This window comes from Lygodium microphyllum, chromosome 10, assembly GCF_053477565.2.
Source record: "Lygodium microphyllum isolate KBCC chromosome 10, Lygodium_microphyllum_v1.1.10, whole genome shotgun sequence".
NCBI lineage: Eukaryota > Viridiplantae > Streptophyta > Polypodiopsida > Schizaeales > Lygodiaceae > Lygodium > Lygodium microphyllum.
Window position 1 is genome coordinate 92,313,712 of NC_141144.1, and position 9,177 is coordinate 92,322,888.

Sequence of the window (9,177 nt, forward strand, 5' to 3'; positions counted from 1 at the left end):
GCATATAAACAATACACACCCTCTCTCATTATTTTCCCACAACAACATAATACATATCTGTGAGAGAAATAGATAAAACATTGAAATTTCACTGTAGATTGTCTCCACATAAACCAATAAAAAACAAAAGTCCAAAGTACCATTTAGTCTTCAAATGGCTTTCATTTGCGAAGATTGTTACTAACTAGCAGTCTGCGCTAGGATTCACATAAGCGTGAGTTTGTAGGGTTCTTGTAAAGCTTTACAATGGTGTTTCTTCTTCTTCTTCTTCTTCTTCTTCCGCTCTCTCTCTCTCTCTCTCTCTCTCTCTCTCTCTCTCTCTCTCTCTCTCTCTCTCTCTCTCTCTCTCTCTCTCTCTCTCTCTCTCTCTCTCTCTCTCTCTCTCTCTCTCTCTCTCTCTCATAACTCCTCTTTTCACCCCATGCAAGCACAAGTCATTAGAGCCCCTATATAGTGAAGGTGTGCACCTCCCCCTTTGGTAAGCATACCATACTACCTTCCCCACTTCTCTTCATGAAGTGAGATTTGTCATTAACGAGAGCATGTATTCTTTAAAAAGTCAAATCAATTAGTAATAAGGGTGCACTATCACACAAAAGAGCAATACCATTCTATTTTTTCTTTGTTTTTCTTGAAAGAGTATTTGAAGTAACTTGATTTTACTTGCTTGTTATAGATGCTTGTTTTTGTATCTCTCTCGCCCTACTAAATAAACCCCTAGCTCTTAGCAGACTTGGCTTATTTAGCTTTAAGCTAAATTGAGGAGAGAGAAGTGACAACCTATAGTTGGAAATGAAGAGAGAAGTGACAACCTGTAGTAGTTGGAAATGAAGAGAGAAGCTTGAGTATAACTAGCCAGTAATCGTCGTGTTGATAGACTATGGATACTACATGGAGTACCTCCAAAAAAGGTACTCCATTGACTAGGTAGAGTTTTACCAGTTGTGCTAGCAATGGGCCTTCCAGGTCATTCAAGTCCGACATAACATGGACACATGAACAAAACTACTAGTTGATTGTATTTACTTGCTCAAGCTAATTGACTTGAGTGTGGCATGGCTCTAATGTCATTTCTCTCCTTTATTGACCTTGAAATATGAACCTATGTGTGTATACAATACCATTACTTCACCGAGTAACACACACATGTTTGTTTACTTGCGTGTAATCTGGCTCTTAGTCACCACACACAGAATCTCTCTCTCTCTCTCTCTCTCTCTCTCTCTCTCTCTCTCTCTCTCTCTCTCTCTCTCTCTCTCTCTCTCTCTCTCTCTCTCTCTCTAGCTCTTTGTGCTTGTGTAGGTCATTAGGGTGCTTGCAAAGAAACAATGTTTACCCCCATCTCTCTCGTTATTCTCCTTTCTCTCTGAATACCTTCTCGTTCACTATACCCTACATATTGAGCTTACTTCTTGTAATATATAAACAATACACTATGCTTTCTCATTATTTTCTCACAACAACATAGTACATATATATGATAAAAATAGATTAAACATTGAAATTTCATTTTAGATTTTCTCCACATAAACTAACAAAAAACAAAAGTCAAAAGTACCATTTTGTCTTCAAATGTCTTTCCTTTGTGAGGATTGCTACTAACTAGTGCTCTATGCTAAGATTCGCACAAGTGCAAGTTTGTAGGGTTAGTGTAAAGCTTTACAATGGTGTTTATCCCCCCCCCCCCCTCTCTCTCTCTCTCTCTCTCTCTCTCTCTCTCTCTCTCTCTCTCTCTCTCTCTCTCTCTCTCTCTCTCTCTCTCTCTCTCTCTCTCTCTCTCTCTCTCTCTCTCTCTCTCTCTCTCTCTCTCTCTCTCTCTCTCTCTCTCGTAACTCCTCTTTTCACCTATGCAAGTACAAGTCGTTAGGGCCCCTATGTAGAGAATGTGTTCACCTTCCCCTTGGTAAGCACCCCATTCCTCCTTCCTCACTTCTCTCCATGATGCAAGATTTATCATTAATGAGATTATGTATCATTTAGAAAGTCAAAACAATTGGTAACAAAGGGTGCACTATTGCACATAAGAGCATTGCCCTTCTATTTTTTATTTGTTTCACTTGGAAGAGTATTTGGAGTAACTTGATTTTACTTGCTTTTTTTGCAAATTCTTGTTTTCATTTCTTAAGGAATTTTTAAATATCCTCAATATTCCATGCCATGAGTCCAGTGTTGAAATAAGCTAAGCACAATGTTGCTCCATCACTTAGGCATAGCATTGAGGAGCTCCAATATTGTAAATACCTTAGATGGATGAGGATAGGGATGTGACCATTTCATGATCCCCACAGTGACTTATTTGGAGAGTCATATTCTTGGCTAGATGAGAACCCTTTTAAGGGAGTTACTTATGTAGGAGCATTAGAAAACAATATAAGGAGAACTCATCCAAATTATTGAAGAACTAGAGCTTTGTTTTATCAATTATATCAAAGACTAGTTAAAACTATTCAATCTCTGATATTGGGCATTTAAAGGAGTACGAGTTCTCCAAACCTATAGTCAACACACTTTTACTAATTTGTTTCTTCAGCATGTCTATAACTTCAAGTGTAGTGAGGGCAAATGCTAGATAGGCCAACAACGTGGTAGATTATATTTACACAACCTAGCTTGCCCAAAGCATGCAATTTATATTGTCTTTTTCAAATCATTAATCCCTAATCAGATTAATCTTCTTGGCATGTTTTCAAACACCTTTCAATTTGCAAATTTAAGTATTTTGGGGGGGTGGAATGATAGCCCATCCCATTAAAAAACATAGGTGTTTCATATGATTATTTCATTTTTTGCATCAAAGAACACAATTTCCTCCATTGGTCATGACAATATTATTGAAAAATTTCAACATAACAAGCTCATTAAATGAACTTTTTGAGCTCTACCTTCTTATTGAGATTCTTGGATGCCTACAATGAAGTCTTCCAATTGGAATGTTTTGCCTAAAAATTTGCCAAGAAAGAAACCTATTGCCATTCTTTGCAAAAGCAAACCATGTTCATGCAAAAACTTGAGCCATATGAAGGATAAAGGGGCTTCAAATAGATCTATGCATAGCCCCCATCCACTATGGGATCCATGCGCCCTATCTCGATTAATTTTTGTCATTATTGCTCTTGGTAAAAAATGAGTGGAAAAGTTGTGGATAGCAAAGCAAGAAATCGGTTCAATTTTTTTCTATTGTGCTTGAAACCAATCATATTTTGTGTACATGAGACACGATGAACAAAACAAGTTACTTATTGATGCACTATGCATTTTGGCTCACATGCTCATGGTCACAATCCCTTCAAGTCTTGTTTTCTAGGAAAAATCATTCTACACTAATAAGATCTACTCATAGTGTTATGTTAATTTTGAGAGCTTACGACATAATTTTCCTCTATTTGTGCTTCCTAACATGTCAACAAAAAGGTGAAATCTATATAGGATTTCCTTGATGTGTTTCCATCAATGTACCTCATTTGTGCAATGTATCAACAAGTCCTTCTCCCACCTTATCCTCCACCCCCTTACCCTTCCTTTCCTTTCCCTTACTCTTTTAGCTCCCTGCATTCTCTCCATCCCACCCCCTCCATCTTCCCTTTACCTCTTCCCTTACCTCCCTCTCCCATTGCTGCCATCTCACACCCTCCATCTCCCCTCGCCTCACTCCATACCTACATCCCAATCCCCCCATTCCTACTCCCTCCTTTGTGTACCCACTCATGTTCTTACCTTGCACCTCCATCTAATGCACCCTCCCCTTTCTGCTCCTCCTCCTCCCTTCCATTTATTCTCCTTCTCCTTTGCCTTCCTTGGCCCATGCTACTAGTCTCAAAGGTCCACCTTGCCATGGGTAGAGGCCAAGATTTCACCACCATCCAAAATGCCATTTGCTCCATGTCTATGCCACCTACTCCTAGTGGAAGTTGCTTGCGCCTTGTCTACAATGCCTAATACCTTACAAGAACACCCGCCAATTTAGAGATGATGCCACTCACCACATTGGGAGTAGTTCACCCAGTCACTAGTCCCTATACACCATCTTCAGCCATGAGTTTGAGCCAGAGGACACTTGGCTAAGACATTGCCGTCTCCCCAAGTTGAATTGTGACACACCACCCCTACAATCACATGTCCCCACCTCCATTATTGTCCTCATTATGTTACATCAAAGAAAAGATCTTATTGAAATTAGATGGTTCTACCTTCACTTTTGCATAGATAAGGGAGGTTGCTACTCAATTATCTTATAGATATTCTATAACTTCATTAGGGGAGTTTTGAGGTATGGAAAATGCCTTTTAGGATGTAGAGAGAGAGTGCTATAGACTAATGAGAGCACCTTTGTAACATAATTTTTATTTTTAAAAATTAAAAATTAATTTTATAAATCAATATGGATACAATATTATTATGAAATTTTATTACGAGTATCTATTTTTATCATCTTGTAATTGTGATTATAACATCCTTTATGTTGATAATATAGGGTCTCAGCCACTTTGAATTAATGACATAACTTAGATTGTATGATAATGACAACTAAAACTAAATTTAAATTACCAAAAAGCTTAGTGTTCATCTTTTTTCCCTCCCTTATTTTGGTGTTCTCGTCTCTTTCCTTCCTTGGTGGTAGCTTGTTTCTCTCTATTCCCTCTCTTTGCCATGGATATAAAAATTCAACATTCAACAAGATACCCGAGCTCTAAAATCACATCCACATATGTGTTTTATTCATTCTAAATAGATGGAAGATAGATTCCTAACATTATTAGCAAAGGTGGCTAGACTACCATGCAATAAGCAAAATGTAGGAAAGACAGAGATATGAGAGCTCCTTCATCTTTGCTTAGAAGGTAGGATCAAAGATTTCAAACTTGGAGCAAACAAGAAAACCATAAAAGAGATTTTAGTATAATATGTATTTATGCATAGAGAGTTGCATTTGGAACTTGGAGCTTGGAGTCTTCCATTGCATAGACCAAATTGTAAGTATTCATTTTCAATGTCCTTGTTTTTATTAAACTTGATATTTAGTTTTATTATCATAAATTTTTTTAATTTGTAGATTTTTATCCTTCTAATCTCAAGGAATGACAGCTCAAGTCTATTATTAATATTATTGGTGTTATCCATTGTTTAATTAAAGAAGAAATGTACAAATGTAAGAGAAAAACACAACTCACAAATAATGAAATATTTTTCAATGACCATTCTTATATTATCCCTATCCATAATGGCCAATGGGAAGCAATATTCTTGCTTTACCTAAATTTACAAGCTTCGAGCGGTCTTTACCAATCCAGCCAAGTGAGAGCTATATATGTAATATCTTTTTTAAGATATAGAGAATATTAAAACCTAATATCTCAAGTAGCCTAAGCAATATTATTTTGTTTATGTCTATTAATGTGTTTGTTGATTTGTTTTTCAATTATAGGATAACAGTATCAAAGGCCATGCTATCCATCAAGCTAGCATATGATCGTGTCCTACAATTTGTTGATGGGGGATGGGATACTAAGATAGAAAGCAAGATAAGTTGTAAGATAGATCAAGACTCTATTTCATGCTTGTAGGCAATGCAACTTTATTCATAGGATGCGCTAAGAGCGTACCATCTCCAATACATTGAAGCCATGCAATGAATTCAACACCCATAGAGCCATCATTATGATAGATTCACATTAAATTCTTACATACTACCATAAAGCTAAGCAACAAAGGGATGCGCCTCACAACCTCCCTTAATCACAATAAGCAAGATCTATCTAAAATCACCTCTCCAAACAATACAATTTCTCCACCAAAAAGTCGAGAGTAAGACATGATATCTCACAAACTCTTATCTAGGGTTTCAAAAGCATAATGGTGAATCATCAAAGTCCCGTCCCACAAAATGTGGCAGATCTCCCTTAATAGCCATGTTTTATCACTCTACATGTATATGTTGCATGTAGGGTGGCCCTCTAATTGCAATGGGATCTTAAATCTAGAGTGCAATGTGCAACCACTTGGCAACAAGAATGCAACAATCCATGATAATCTCGTTGCCAAAGCCAAATGAGCATGTGCACACAATGTTGCTAAAATATACTTGTAAATAGATGTCTTGCTTGCCCCCCCATGACCATCCAAAAAGAAGAGCTGGCCCTCACCATCCTACAAAGCGCCAAGAATAGCATGAAATGCAAAAGCCCATCCCTCACTAAGTTTTGATTTCATCAATCTAGCAGTCTATGCTTGATCACATTGATTGTATTCAAGTTCCTCAAGAATAAGAGGATTTCCTTGTTACACTCTGCTTCATAACTATACTTCAAGTATCTCAGGGAAGTCTGATAGAGTTTGACCATGCCATCTTAGGAGAGATTGTAAGTGTTTCAAGGCTTCATTTCTTGCCTTAATCTTAAGTCGATCACCCTACATGCTATTCATTCCAAATCTATAGATAATGTCCTCTATAAGCTGAAATTCAAATCTCTCCCACAACCTTCCTAACAAGCACAATTCACAAAACACCTATTGCCATAAATAAATTCGATTGCACATCCAACTACATGTTTTAGGCCTCTTGTAAACAGTGAAACCATTCATCGTTGCTCTCCAACATACCCATGTTTGCATAATTTTCCTTGAATGTGGGATTTAATATAGACCCAACATTTCTCAACTCCTCAAAAGATGTGCACCCCTGCAAACCATTAGAAGCATTCTCAAATCGTACCATTCATTGCATGTTGGTGACATAAAGTACATCTGTCTAATGGTATTCCCTTTTTTCTTTTTTGTCCGAGCCCATTCACTTACATCTCAAACCCGTATTATGAGTGGCTACACCATCGCTAATTCAAGCCATATTCAACCTATTCATGGTCCAAATTATTACATTTTGTGTACCATAAATTCTTGACCTCGTTGTTTTGAGTGCCCTTCGAGAGTTTCTTGGCCTTTTCCTTCTTTTTGGACTTGTTGGGATTTTTCTCAACTTCATCCTTGGAGTCATCTTCCTCACTGCTAGTTTCTACCTCTAGATCCAAATCACTGGTGTTATCATCCTGGCTCTTTTGGGTCAACTTTATGATTTTTTATATTTTTCATATTTTTCTTTTGACAAGTATTGTTCCAATCTAAGAGCTTTCTTGTAAACTATACTACTACCAAACAAATCATTAGAGGCAAAAGCTTTTCAGATTAGCTTATTGAAGCCTTGGACATAAAGGGTGTTTAACATTTCATCCCAAAGTTGGGCATTTGGGTCTATTCGACTTTTTAGGACTATGAACTTAGCTGTGTAAGCCTATACTAATTTATCTCCTTGCTTGAAGTTGCAGACCTTTTCAAGCTCAATATTTACCACAAAGCATGCAAACAAATATATCACATTGCAAAATTCTAACTTAAAACTTGCAAGTCTACATGGATGTGAAACTTTTCACATGTCGATTGTATCAGTGATAATTTGATATGTACTAATAGTAGATAGAATTGCATGCACTGCTTCTTTGTATTAAATGTACAATAGGTGGTACAAAAATCAGTGTTACTTTGAATTAGATGTTGTAACATTTATGCAAACATGTACCAACACTACATACAACCCTACACACTTTCCCTCTTTGCATCATATGTACAACAAATGATACACAAATCAATTTTATAGACAATTTTACTAGCAAAAGTTGCAAAGGAGGGCCAAGATTCTTTGTTTGAATTGGATGATGTAATACTTGTTCCCCAATGTTTGGTTTACAACTTGGGAGTTTTGGTTATTGAATTTGATCATTTTGCTTTGCATAATCTTAATGCTTGGGAGTTTGGTTCTAGGATTAGAGAGTTTTGTTTTTTGCCTTGAACAGACTAGAATGATCAAAGATGCATGGTTGTTTCAAAAACTTTAAATTGATCATTAGACACTTAAAATGTGGGTTGATTGTTTAACGTATATAGTATCATGCATCACCTTTGTTCCAAACATTTATGGAGACAAATCCAAATACATTTGCTAATTCTACAATTCAAATAGACATTTATATTAGAGTACATTTGCTACATTGGAGTGTTCTAAAGAGTTTGGAAATTTTAAAAATACTCCAAATAGAGGTTCTTGAGCCAAAAGTTGGTAATTTTGGTGTAGCCAAAGTACATACTATCCTTGTTTACAATGCAACAAATAGTTCAACACCTTCCTTCACAACATTTCATTTAGTCTCATTCTAGCCATAGCCCTAAAAATAGTCATAAAACTTAATCATTACAATCCCCACATTATTGGATAATTATCATTGAAAGCCTCAAACTTTTGAATTCATTTCTTGATAGCCCTAAAAATAGTCATAAAACTTAATCATTACAATCCCCACATTGGAGCATTATCATTGAAAGCCTCAAACTTTTGAATTCATTTCTTGATAGCCCTAAAAATAGTCATAAAACTTAATCATTACAATCCCCACATTGGAGCATTATCATTGAAAGCCTCAAACTTTTGAATTCATTTCTTGATAGCCATCTCTTCTGCACCACATGGGTCTTATACCTCATAGTAGCACCTACAATACTAGAGCTTAGTAACTCATTTTGAAGGAATCAATAAGGCATTCAATAAGTCTCAAAAATTGGATGATGGTTTCTTGAGGCTCTCTTTGTGGCAAAACATCTTCATCAAATCAGCACTATTGTGAGTTTTGACGATGAAGACCCGCTATAACCATTAGGGTTTTGACTTAAGTTAGATTTTTATTTTTCTCTCAAGTATTATTTTCATATTCGAAGGAAGACAAAGTCACTTGTTGGATTTATGAATTTGTAGGAGCCAATTTGCCCTTCAACCATGAATTATCTTGTGTCCAGTAAGAAATCATGATTTTAGAATCCCATGATAGGACTTTTGGTTGTTACAAATTATTCTATATTGGTAATTGAGTATCCACGAGAGTAATGAGTGGTGGAGGCGCAATAAAAGCACACTTTAGAGACCCCAAGACTTTGCTCCAATTATTTGAGAGAGAGAGAGAGAGAGAGAGAGAGAGAGAGAGAGAGAGAGAGAGAGAGAGAGAGAGAGAGAGAGAGAGAGAGAGTGTGTGTGTGTGTGTGTGTGTGTGTGTTGAAGAAATTACAACATAAAGTGGTATACATAATACTAAATTCTACAAATTCAAGTAGAATACAAAGGAAATAGAGTGATTAATGCAA